At 47.9% G+C, this 13,183-nt stretch overlaps 1 protein-coding gene across 2 annotated transcripts in view; it reads left to right on the top strand.

The window, feature by feature from the left end:
• LOC144101277 (uncharacterized) overlaps window positions 1–13,183 on the top strand; it is a 111,675-nt gene that overhangs the window by 37,000 nt on the left and 61,492 nt on the right. Inside the window, exon 1 of one of the 2 annotated variants that reach the window (XM_077634374.1) lies at window positions 5,884–6,202. The exons of the other annotated variant lie outside the window; for it this stretch is intronic. The gene's annotated coding sequence lies outside the window, so the exon portion shown is untranslated. Of the gene's footprint in view, window positions 1–5,883; window positions 6,203–13,183 lie in introns of those variants that run through there. 2 annotated transcript variants of the gene reach the window in all.

Genomic DNA, 13,183 nt, shown 5'->3' with positions numbered 1-13,183 from the left:
CCCAGAGTTAATCATTGAAGTAGTCAGTGATGGCTTTCATATGCGCATGACTGAATAGTGTTTGTGATTTTATCCGTTCCAGTAGCGGTGTTGCGCTGCGATGCACGGGCTCCAGCTTGCACCTCGGTTATTTTTATTGGGGCTTCAAGTGTGGGCTTTGGAAGGCCGTTGTAGGTGGTTGGACAAGGTGGTATTGGAGTGTCGCAAATGTAACGCGTCCACAAAGCGGCCGCGAGTTTCTTGTCGGTTCCATGGAATTGTTGAGCTATTGTTTGGAGCGTACGATTTGTGGCCGATTTGGCTTTGTCGGATTCAATGAGACTACGAATGATGGACCAGGTTTGAGCAGTACTGAGGGCTCCTTTCAAGGCGGCGCAGAACTGTACCCAATTTTGTTGGGCAAGTTGGATGGAATAATGCTGAGCTTCCCCCGTGATGGAGGCAATGCGATGGCGGAGTTGTTTATTGAGTCTCTGCTGTTTCCAACGTCTTATGAGTTTCTTTCTCGTCTCCCACAACTGTAGAAGAGGTCCATCGACTTCCGAAGTGGCGGCCCTTGCGTTTCATGGTTTGAGTCGCGGAAGCATGAGTATCTCGCATGTGACGTGTCCACTCTGTTATGCTCGTGATCCTTCCTTCGAGTGGAATTTACGAAACGCAAGAGCGCTGGACATGCGCAGGAAAGGAACCACTTGGCTGAGGCATTCGAGCTTTCTTTCTGAGCGTTGTCCATGAACTCAACAACAATACACAAGCACCAATGGGCTCTGTGCATTTTCACTCCATCCATTGTCCAAACAGCGAGCTTTAAGAACTTTGTTCTCTAGAACAACTTTCCATAATTACAGTCATCTATAGTGACGGGGATAACATTACTAAGGCACGACTGCATTTTAGTTGCGTGCATCACAATACTCGTGTGCAGCAATTAACGCGTCTCTGCTAGATCTTCCTGCCTTTCTGCACTGCGGAAACATTTAACCTCACACTGGCCTTTGGAAACGCCCACAATCCCTAGAAGAAGACGTCGTAGCGTGGGTAGCGCTTAATACAATGATGCCAATGAAACATTCCTTCCGTCCCTGTGTTTTGGGTTTCGCTGCTGACGTGTTTCTTGAGCTTATTCACAGATTAAATCATTCCTTCGATAGGATGCTTTAAAAGAGGTTAAATATCATCAGCTAACTACAAAACTGCTCCGGAACAAAGTACGACACTTCCGCTAGTTTCCGTGTGGTTTTCTTTCTGCTTTGTACACCGAGAAATTTGTACACCGAGAAATGCTTTGTACACCGAGAAAGGTTTTCTATCTGCTTTGTACACCGAGAAATTACAGTTTAAGATGCCTCTTCGTGGAGCAGTTGGGTTGGAGCCGTTTTGTAAGAACTCAGCTCGCGGTGCCAGAATGGGTCCTCGCCCGTAAACGAATAGACCTAATTATACTTTCCGCTGTTTTAACGCGATAGCGTTAAATGCCCCGTTCGCTGAAAATCCGGTGTCGGTGTTGTCGGTGTTGTCGGCGTCGGCGCTGTGGGCGAAAAACCACGGGCATGGCCTCCTTGGCAGGTGGTGCCCAGAGAGCAACCTACGGGGCAGGTGGGCCACCTAGGTCACGTGACCTTGAGGCTTCATCACTACCTGCCCACCGGATAGTGAGCAAACTGTCCACTGTGTGGCAGTTAAATTAATTATTGGTCGCCCGGGAAGAGCAACCAGGGCCGCACAAGGCCCACCGCCGTGGGAGGGCATGCAATCGCACGCACCACTGCGCCAGGAGGGGTGCGAGGAGTCCCAAATATCTATGAATGTAAAGTATAGAATGACATTCTGCATATATATCCTTTATCCCTTCCCTTACGGCGCGGTTCAGGTGTCCAACGATATATGAGACAGATACTGCGCCATTTCCTTTCCCCCCAAAACCAATTATTATTATTATTATTATTATTATTATTATTATTATTATTATTATTATTATTATTATTATTATTATTATTATTATTATTATTATTATTATTATTATTATTATTATTAATATTATTATTATTATTATTATTATTATTATTATTATTATTATTATTATTATTATTATTATTATATATGGGCACTAACGCATTACGCTATCGCGTCATGCCCTTAAGGCGGAGCTTAAGTGTTGCCTCCAATTTTTCTTTTCTTTTTGTAGCCCATCTATGAGCATAGGCCACCGCCGCTAGCCACTTCCAAACGGAGAGTGCGGAGTCCTTTTCAGTTTTGACGTCACAAATTTGGATCGAATGAAGGCAAAAAATAGATTGTTTAATTTTTAAATTAATTTTCCTCGCCAATAAATGCGTCTTTCGATGCCGAACAAACATCAACCGAGTCAGAAAGAGCCATAGATTTTTCGCTAAAAAAAGAACATTAAATGGCGTAGTGCTTACTGTCTCTTAATGTCCTACAGTTGAGTTGGGCGAACTTAGCAGACGCTGTACTGCGACTCGTTGCATCGTTTATAAAGTCGAATTTCGATAGTTCGAAATCGAACAAGACTGATAGTTTGTTGGAAGAGACTAAAATTCGATGCAAGCTTCACTGCGCCGCAGCTGCCGCAGAGGATGCCGGTCAACAAGAGTATATCTAACTGCCAAAAATAAGCATGCCTAAGATCTATAGCGCTAATTTTCTTACTTGCATTCTTACTAATAGCGCCCTACTCAGTTCGCAAGAAAGACGCGCCGACACAATTCGATTAGGCGCGACAATTCTGCAGTTCGATGCAATGTACCAATTCGATTGAGTGCAATAATGGGGCAGCTGTCGGAAGCTTGCGTCAATCAAGCTTCAGAGCAGCGGTGAAGTGGTGAGGACTACGTGTTTCATGGCCGCACCACAAGGTGCGCATATGCGTAGTGATGGCTGTAAAGTCGGTCTGTAACCTGGAGATCGAATTAAACGAGGCCCGATGTGTAATTGTTCATGCTCGTGATTTTGACGGAACCAAAACATCAGTTAAATTAAACCGGAAGCTCAAATTAAGCAAGTTATGTTTAACGAACTTTCATTCTACTAATATGGTCATTACAACTGCTAAAGACGTACTTTACTGCTATATACTGCGCACTCTCTTTTTTTTTATTCACATACCCAGAAGGCCCTTTTCAGGCATTACATAGGGGGTGTACAGTTACATATAAACAATACTCTACACATAGCTCTACAAGCAACACAAATCCAGAACAACAGGCAAAATGGGGAAAAAAAGTACAGAAAATTTCAGTTGGAAGGGGCTGAATGTTAAGATCGTGTCTTCAACCACTGAGTCCTGCAATCCTCGGTTAACTGCTTAATACATGAGCGTGGCGTGTTGATTCTGAAAATTGACCAGACTGAACACTGAAGCAACAACTGAAGAGAGAGAATCATTGAAAAGAAACGTGTCATAAGCTTTGGCGATACAAAAACAATCAATACAATTAACATGCAAACAGCTATGTTCAAATATTGAATCGACGAGCCAAAAACCATATATATTTATTCAAAATAGAATTCTAATTTCTACAGATAACGAGGTCGTAAGTATACCCTTCTCGGCCACAGCGAGAAGAAGTCATTGATGTTTTCGAAGGGTACAAAATTCATAGTTGAGGACTGAGACATCAAAGGCTTTCTTTATCCTCGAGTTCCGCATGGTGACGCAGAAGCCACACAAAAAAAAACATAAAAAGATACTTGTATTTAGTTCCGCGGATACTCACCGTCACTTGAGACTGCAGTGACAGGCGTAGCCGGGTCACTGTTTCCTGATGATTTCTCACTAATCCCTAAACTTGTTCGTAATGCTGTGAAAGAACTTTGGTACCCAGTCCAGAATGATCGCACTACTGGAACACGTCGACAACCACGTGGACCCGCATCCAGGTGTGACGATTGTCCCGAAGCAAATATCCTCCACTAGCAGCGTTGACATGAGTGCGACAGAAGTCGGCTCGAGTCCACCTTTTCACGGAAAGTGTAAAAACGTCGAGGAAGAGAGTAGAAGACGAATCACGCCTTTCGTTCTCAAAACCTGCTCTTTCACTAAAAAAGTTGACTGGAGCCGACTTCTGTCTTATGCATGTAACCGGGGCTACCAGTGATGGCACCAACGACGGAAGACTACAGCAGGGGATGACGTGTGGATTAGTGTTTCCACCTTGATTAGTGATTCCTGGCCCGTTTAGTGATCTCCTCTGACCATTGCATAAGAGCGCAGAGCAAGAACTTTTACCCGCTGCTTAAAAGAGTTCTGAAATTGGCGTGTCTGTAAAGTTCGGCGCATAAAAGTGCCCAACATGCATGAAATGCCAAAACGCACTCGCTAGTATCGCTTGTCAGCGGGACAGTCGGTGCCGTTTTCTATCCCGTTAAGTCGATGCAAGATGTGAGAGTTCTAAAATGGCCAGGACGGCACTGGACATGGCATGTACGCTGCACACTGACTGCGCCCGGCCCCTAATGACTACCGAATTACCCTATAAACTGCATTGCATATCTTCAAGTACCTGCGATCACGATTGGCTTTTCTGACTGGTTTCTTCATGCAACCGGCCTTTTGCGGAGGGTCATAGATGGAACGATTTCACGGTCAGCAGAAGAACAATTATATACACCCTGCTTTACTGACTTTTCTCCCGTCGTTTTCACCGCATCGGGGCGTTTTAGGAGGTGAAACAGCCGTGTACCAGGTGGGCCGCCATGCGGAACACACCTCCAATCAACGGAGTCTGCTTTCTAAGATCAGTGCGCACCGACGCGTAGCCAGCGCACAACGCAGCACGAAGACAACCAACGTCTTTAAGGTCTATGTATACCGCATGCCCCACAGGGAAGCCTCGCTATAAAGGCCAAGGCATGAATCTGCTGTTTGACCACGGCCGGCGGCACGCCAAGATGGAACTAACCCGACTACACTACATCGCCGGAGTATGCATTGTCAGGATAGCACTACGAAAGGTACAACCATCCCTAACTAATCAGGGGCCTAACAACGGCTTCTTATGCGTAGATATCCTGTGCGTGCATGTGTGTGTGTGTGCGTGCGTGTTTGCGTGTGTGTGTGTGTGTGTGTGTGTGTGTGCGTGTGCGCGCGCGCGTGTGAGTTTGTGTGCGTGTATGTGAGTGTGTGTGCGCTCGCGCGCGCGCGCGTGTGTGTGCGTGCGTGTGTGTTTGTGTGCGTGCGTGTGTGCGCGCGCGTGAGTTTGTGTGCGTGTGTGTGTGTGTGCGCTCGCGCGCGTGTGTGTTTGTGTGTGTGTGTGCGTGTGCGTGCGTGCGTGTGTGTGTGTGATCATCGACAGCGGTAAGTGGACAGCAGATGTCCTAAAAGTTGGCTACTGAACAATCTGCCATTCAAAAGCTCCTTCTTCTTGCCAAACTTACGGGCAATGAGCTCACTTATTGCCATCGCCGAACCCCATCTCCAGTTACAGATTAAGTAATGCCGCTCTTAGCCTTCACAGTGCTGCACGCCTTCTCGTGAGACGGAGCATTTGAATAGCGTCGGTACCCGTTTAAGCGCGCATGCCAATAGCACAGTTACGATTGCGTTCACGTGCAGCGCGCGAGCTCAGCGTAGACAGCGACGCAGAGCAGCAGCAGCAGCAGCAGCAGCAGCAGCAGCCACGCTCGCTTTTTTGCATTTCGCCGCCCCGTGGAAATGCGGCCGCCTTCTCGACGAGCGGCCTCGAGACGCCGCCGCCGCGGGAGCAGGTAAAGCGTGGCGCGCGAAGGGAAAGCACGCGGATGGGTGCGCCACCCTTTTGACGCTGCGGCGAGAGGGGGCAGGTGGTGTACCCACCTCCTCCCTCTCTTCCTCCTCCTCCTCCCCTGCCAACGAGGAGGAGGAAGAAAGAGGAGGGTGGCGGGGGTAGTCCCGTCTAACGGGACCTCCAGAAGCGGGACAAGCGAGGAGAGGTGGCTTGAGTGCGCGCGCCTGCGCATAAAGACGCTCTTGTGTAGCCACGCGAGCAAGCCCGTCAGTGAGGTGCCCCCCTTCGGGTCCGTGTCTCCGCCGCCGCCGCTGCTCCTCCGAGTGTGTGTCTTCTTCTTCAGCATCTTCAGCATCTTCACCGTCTCGTGGTGTTGCACGCAGTGCTGGTGACGGCTGCTGCTGATCCTGTTTCCAGAGAATCATCCCGTTGGCCACCGTCACCGCCATCGGCCCTGGATTAACCTCGGCAGACAGGTATGTGAGCTCTGGCAGGCGCGCACGTCCACGCGCGATGGCTCGTTGTCCACTGGTGACGACCGGCCCAGTCCTGGACCCCGTGGTTGCATGGCGCTGGGCTGACAGTCATGCAGATTTTTAATGGTGACTTTAGATGTGGGGACAGCTGCAGTCCTGGCATGCTGCTGTAGATTAAGAGGAAAGATGAGACATTCCTAGCGTCGAACGGCCGTGAACAAGCGCAGTGAACTAGCGATGCGCACGACATGTGTACCGTATGTTAGCGTGGCCAAGATGACACGTCTCGTAGTACGCATATTGCGTCTATCGGAAGTTTGGAGGATTACGTGCTTAATTAGGAACACCAGTCTTCAGACATTTTAATACTTAATGATCCATGCTTCCCGCCACATGCTTCTCGTGTAATCAATCTACGGTACGGAGACGGCTAACTGCTGATGCAGTCTTCGGCCGGATTGATTAGTCAGGACCTGAAGTACCGTGCCCCGTTCACAGTCAAGATCATGGTATACCACGTAAAACTTCTGTGCCGGTTTCATCTCGCTTCCACATGTATTTTTTTACATACCAACCTCCGTGAGCTTGCGGCGCAGTCATGACTGCTAGTCAGGACCTGAAGTACCGTGCCTCGTCCATGAGGACAGTCGGGATCATGGTTATACCACGTACAACTTCTGCGCCGGTTTCATCCCCCTTCCACATGCATTTTTTATATACGAACCTCCATGAGCTTGCGGCGCAGTCATGGCTGCAGAAACGGGTCAACTGCCGTCGTGACGGTCCCGATCCTGCCTCCTTGATCTATGACGACCCATATGAACCATCCCGGTGTTACGGCGAGATTGAGAGTACACATATCGGTGGCGGGCAGGGGAAGGTACCGCGCGGGGCCCTCCACTCCACATGCCGGCGGCACCGAAATATTTGGGCTATGAGGCAGTAGGTCACCCGCGCCCATAGGCTCCCAGCGGGGGGAGAAAGGCGAGGCGCTTTCAAAGACGACACCGACTCTTCTCGGCCGCGCTGGTCAGTTTCGCTCGGTCGGCCGTGACGTCAGGCCGCAGGCGTCTCTTCGGTCCGTCGGTCGGCAACTCTTATGCAAGGGTCGTTGCCGGTCGGTCCGGTGTGACGGCGGCGGCTGGGTGCTGTACAGGCTCGGCGGGTTCGACCGCCTGGGCGCGCTGGAGGAAAGACAGCGCGCGCCTACGCTGGTTTTGCTTCTTCAAAAAAACAAACGGCGCCTTGTTAAGCGGTTACCGTCTGGTGAACGAAGCCAGGTCAAGACGAATGGAGAGAAAAAGAAAAAGAATCCAAAGCTGAGTTGAGTTTCGTGAGAGGTTCTCTGACGACTTCTTGGCTTACCACGACTAGGGTGGCGGGGAAGTGTTACGTCATGGTTTACAAAGAGTGGGCGGGGTGAGACTTAAGCAGCGATGTCTTGCTGAGCATAAACTCCCTGCCTTTCCTTCACCTCCTCCTCACCTTGCTGGCTGAGCAAAACGTGGAGGAAAAGCAGCTGAGAGCAGAACTGGGAGGAGCCTTCATCATTTAATAAATGTGATGGATATGCTAATGGTGATGGCGGTTTGAACTGAATGTATGCGACCGATTAAAAGCGCTTTTCAGGAGACATCGCGTTGATTATCTAACTATATTTGAGCATAGTAGTGAGACATTTCTTTTTAGAAAATGCCATCTATATCATAAAATGCCGGAAACGGACAAAGCGTCTGTGATGGCTAAGGAAGGTTTTGTTTTTCGTGGGTCGGAGAACAAATTGCCGAAACGTCCCACCCCTCCTTACCTCCTCTTCATAATCTTACCACGTTTCCCTTCTGCTCTTCGATTCGTGTGACTTTCTTGGCTCGTGAAGACCAGATGCGAACGAGGTAAGGTAGCGTTCCTCAACCGAAAAGAATCGACTTGTCACAGGGTCGACCGTACAGGCTTCGTCGAAACAGGTGAAGAGTGCCGAGGCATATTGAACAGTGGAGCCTCGTGTACTTAGCTGGTGATGTTGGTGGTGGTTGCACCTATCAATATCGTCGGTAACGACCAGCAGTCTCAATAACAGTAGATTTGACTCTATCACTATAACAACGGCGGATGCTTAGCGATTTAAGTGTCACTGTCACGCTACACAGAACGATCAGTCTCTTTCGAGCCTGCTTCCTACAAACAATTATAGATACAATATAAAGACACAAAAGAGCTTTGCACGAAGCATGTCAAGATCATTGGGGGAAGGGGGGGGGGCATTGTCTGTGGGTCTCTATTCAGCCCTGTTAAAGCAGCCCCATGTTCCGAGCCAAGACGACTGGAAGAGGTTGGAGGTCTTGCGCCATTATCGTGAATTCTGGAAATTACGAATGATAGCTGCCGCGAAAACCCCAAAGCTTTTTTTCCTTTTCTCACTTTGATTATATCTTTTTATTTCTTTCAATGCGAAACGACAAGCGGCATAGAGTTCGCGATAAGGTTTTGGGGTCGCTGTCGTCGTCAAGAGCTAGGAGTCCTCAATACGAATCATACTGAAACCCCTCAGTAGGAAAAAAGAAGTAGCCGTTAAGAAGGGCTGCTACCGTCAGAACTAACGAGAATAGGGATTAGTTTGTTTTTTTTTTCTTAAAGAAAGATGGCGTTACATTCGAAAGGCATCTACCAATGTTACGAGAATGGCGGACAAATGCACTGAAGCAGCTAGCAGTACAGCGTTCTTCTATAAAAGCGGTCGTCGTGCAGAATACATTAAAACCGATGGTCGACAGGCGTTCAGGGCCGACTCTCCACCATCCTGGATCGTTAAACAAAACGTGATTTGTTTGCATAACACAGCTCCCGCTGTATTTCTACGTCAGGCGACGAATGTATGCATCCGTGACTATTAGGAGAAAGTTAATTAACACGTGTTAACGTCTTTCGGTGCAGTGACGTTATCTGCTCCTAGCGACGGTTAGAGGCTCGTAGGCGGTTCACAAAAAGAACGTTCCCGTCATTTTGAGCGAGCCGGCCAAGCGGCATTTTTTTTTTTTTCAACGGTGCAGCGGAAGTTTGCGCGCCTTGCCTCTCCGAACAAGGTTGTGTTCTTGGTATCGGGCTCTCATTCTTCTCACGTTTGACTTTCACGATGCACGAGCGAAACGATCCGCTCTAGCCATTGCCGTATTATCTGCACGGGCGTATAGTGGAACCATTGTCTTTGAAGGATCTGTCGAGGTCACCTCTGACGCAGCGGTGAATGGGCCGTAACGACTGTGCTTTCCGGTGTTGTCGATGCATTGCAGGTCGTAAGCAAATCGGATTGCAACCTGCCCACGCAGTGTATAGCATGTCTAAACAAATATAATAAAAATTCGTGCGGGCCAGTGCAAGAACTCAACGTCTGCGACTGTCATCCATCCTCAAGAAGGAGCGGAAACAAGCACCCCTTTTCAATCGCCGTCACACTTAAAAGCCAGTGTTACACTTAGCGTTACGCTTAAGCACCTTCGCCGTTTCTACACCACATGGAGCTCGAACTTTCTGGCTCTGGCGTTGTCGTGAATTTATCTGCTAGCGCCTTCAGCCGTAACTGCCGAAGACTACTCATTGCAGCTTGCGTTTATTGTGTAAGGACTCTAGAACTGGGACATGCGAGTTCGGCCTAAGTACGACGGCCATTGAATGTACAAATCCACAACTTTCTCTCATTCGAGGCAGGTACAGTGTGTCTGCTTGTACAGATATTCGTTTGCTCCTCAGCAACGCATTATTACAAGAATAGCAAGGAACGAAAACTAGGCGTAATAGTCTGTTAGATTTCGCCTAAGCAGAACCTTGCTTTTGACCATTTCAGTCATAGCGTGAAAGCCGCGCAGAGAGAAGCATGCAACGACAAACAAACGAACCATACTCAAAACAGGACTGGCGTTAACTTCCAGACTCTTTGTGTAAATAATGTATATAGTATATTTATTTTGCATTTATAGTGTTCACTTTTAATGTTTTTATGCAGTGTATATTTATTTTATGTAGTGTACTATTTACCTCCCCCCATGTCTTTCTTCTGTCCCCTCACCTCTTTTATTTCATTTCTCCCACCTGCCTGCTATCCTTTCTTTCCGCTGCCCCAGCTCAGGTGCCGCCGCACGTGATGGCAGATGCCGGGGCTAGCAAAAATCTTTTACCTTCCTTTTATGTTATTTTAAATAAACCACTACTACTACTACTACTACTTAACTTCCAATCCGCCGCGGTGGCTCAGTGGTTAAGGCGCTCGGCTACTGATCCGAGGTTCCCGGGTTCGAACCCGACTGCGGCGGCGGCTGCGTTTTTATGGAGGAAAAACGCTAAGGCGCCCGTGTGCTGTGCGATGTCAGTGCACGTTAAAGATCCCCAGGTGGTCGAAATTATTCCGGAGCCCTCCAGTACGGCACCTCTCCTTCCTTTCTTCTTTCACTCCCTCCTTTACCCTTCCCTTAAGGCGTGGTTCAGGTGTCCAACGATATATGAGACAGATACTGCGCCTTTTCCTTGCCCCCCACCAAAAAAAAACAATTATTATTATTATTAACTTCGAACTGGTCCCGTCATGTCTTACCGCAAAGCTCTGTTATGTTTATCGACGATAACCGCATACAAGGTTGTTCCGCCGCGTCACTCAAAAGCACTCTTCTCAAACACCACTGATTTTCACAACAACGGCCGTGTCCCCTCTCACAACCTTCATGGCAGGCGCCCAGATGTGGTTGGCAGACGCTGATTAATTCATTAGCTGAAATGCCCGAGTCCTGCCTACTTCGTGTAATTGGGGTGTCGTGCGTGCGGAGAAAAAAAAAACGAAGCGGAAACCGGTTCTGGGAGGAAAACAGACTTGTGGTTTTTCTTTTTCTTCGCGGCGGGGAAAATAAATGTGTCATTGCGGAACGGTGGAGAAGGGCGCTTCGCAGCCGCGATCTTCTCTTGGCACAATTGCCGTCGGGGCGGAGGCAGTTATGTGGCATCGAGCCATCGGAGAATGCAGCCTTCGATACGCAGCGCCGACCGAGCTCCCGTCAGGTCCCGTTTCTCGGCGAGGCAGGCGACGCCCCCTCCTGGCACGCACTGACGTGGCGCTCGAAACGGCTTCGGCCAGCTGCATTTGTCGGGAATTTTATTCCATAATTTGTTTCTTGCAGAATGCTTCCGCCTAGTTAACCTCCCTGCCTTTCGGTTCATTTCTCTCTCTCTCTCTCTCTCTTACACAACTCTTCCTTTATTCGTAGCGGATGATGCCTATGTGCATGCGTGGCCGCGTTTACATGAATGCGACACAAGTCGACTCCAGTTCACTATTCGAGGGAAAGAGCAGGTTTTGAGAAGGAAAGAAGCGACTCGTCCTCTACTCTCTTCCTCGACATTTTTGAAGTTTTCCTCAAAAAGTGGGCTAGAATCGACTTCTGTCGTATTCATGTAAACGCGGCTTATGACCAGATTCAGGTTAGTCGATTCATGTGCTCTGCGAGTGCAAACAATTGTGGTCCAGTGCCTGTAACTATGTAGCCCATATCCAACGGTTCTGGTGAAAAGCATTTTCAATGGGAAAACGTTTATTATGAACACATTTTGTTCTCATACGTTTTAAGATTTCACTATAACAAACAACATATCTAACTTTCCCCTGAAGAGGCTTACAATTTTTTTTTTGCTAATAAAGTTTTCACTAGCGTCAAAAAACGTTCCTGATTGGCTTTCTATGGCAGACTAAACTGCTCGATTCAAGCGATGGAAAAACTTCGAAACAAAGATTTTGCTACGCATCAGAAGAATGGACGACTGCCTTCAATATTTCCTTAATAGTAGCGTACAATAATTCAATATTCAAAATTTATGTGCGAGAATGCTAGACATGTTATGGCTACGCTGTGACGGATGCTGGTGAGTAATTGCCCCCTTGGTTTGAGTGATTATGGTTAGATGTGAGTTAAGGCTCGAAGAACATTAGCATTCCGCATGCATCCTTTATTGTCCTTATTTTATGTAACGAAGTCTTGAGGAAAGCAGAGACCCTCACCTTCGCCTAGTCACGCTACTAAAACTTTGCCCTTATGTGGACAGTGCACATGTACCTGCCAAATATGTTTCGCCGTACTTTGACTGTTATAAACAACCGAAGAAAAATGATGCTTCGAACAGACATTCTGACTCAGTGTCGTTAACCGTAAGTGGATGACCTACAGACGAAAATTCCCCCCCCCCCCCCCCCCCCGCCGAAAAGCTGAACAATTCAGTGCATGCACCGGTAAATCATATATGTTTGCAGCCATGAAATGTACGAAATAAACGTTTGCCCCAGCAGCGAGAACTACTGCTTTATTGTGGCGATAGTTTACATTGACTGCACCTAATTTCCTAACTTCCGTTCTGTGTAAACCCCCTAGGTGGAGTGTATTTGAATTTCTAGCAGTCAAATGACGCAAATGAAGTAGAGTTCTTCCCCCAACTTGGCGTCATAATGCGCTTGTGAATCAACACCAATTGTCGCAAGTGAGGGAGAGAAAGCACTTTATTTGTCCACTTTGTTTTAGTCACCCAGGAGGGAGCCAGTTTGCTCTACCAGAGCCAGTTGTTCAAATGCGTCGCTTTAGCTGCAATCAGTGGATCACGGATAGGCACTCGGTGAATAAGTAGCGAAGTTTCTATGCTGACAGTGTTTAGTTGGCACGGCACCTTTCTTAGCTAAGTCAGTAAAGCGTTAGTAGTCGTAGTGGTTTATTCACGAATAAAAATAAAAAGAAGAAAAAGATTTTGGTAGCCCGGGAATCTGTTTTTAACATTTGTGACAAGGCTTTAATGTCCTATGTACCCGTACTTTCTCCGCCACTGCAGTTTCTGTGCAACTGGTGCAATTTTAAACACTCCTCGTTGCTGACATAGCAGTCAGGTCACTCTGCTGACTATTCAATGAACGGTCTTCATGATCACACCACCGAGAAAAATTATGCTAAGGGGACTTCGCTT

The sequence above is a fragment of the Amblyomma americanum genome, chromosome 8 (genome assembly GCF_052857255.1).
Source record: "Amblyomma americanum isolate KBUSLIRL-KWMA chromosome 8, ASM5285725v1, whole genome shotgun sequence".
Taxonomy (NCBI): Eukaryota; Metazoa; Arthropoda; class Arachnida; order Ixodida; family Ixodidae; genus Amblyomma; species Amblyomma americanum.
Note: the sequence above shows the minus strand (reverse complement) of the source record. Positions and strands in the feature narration are given on the sequence as shown.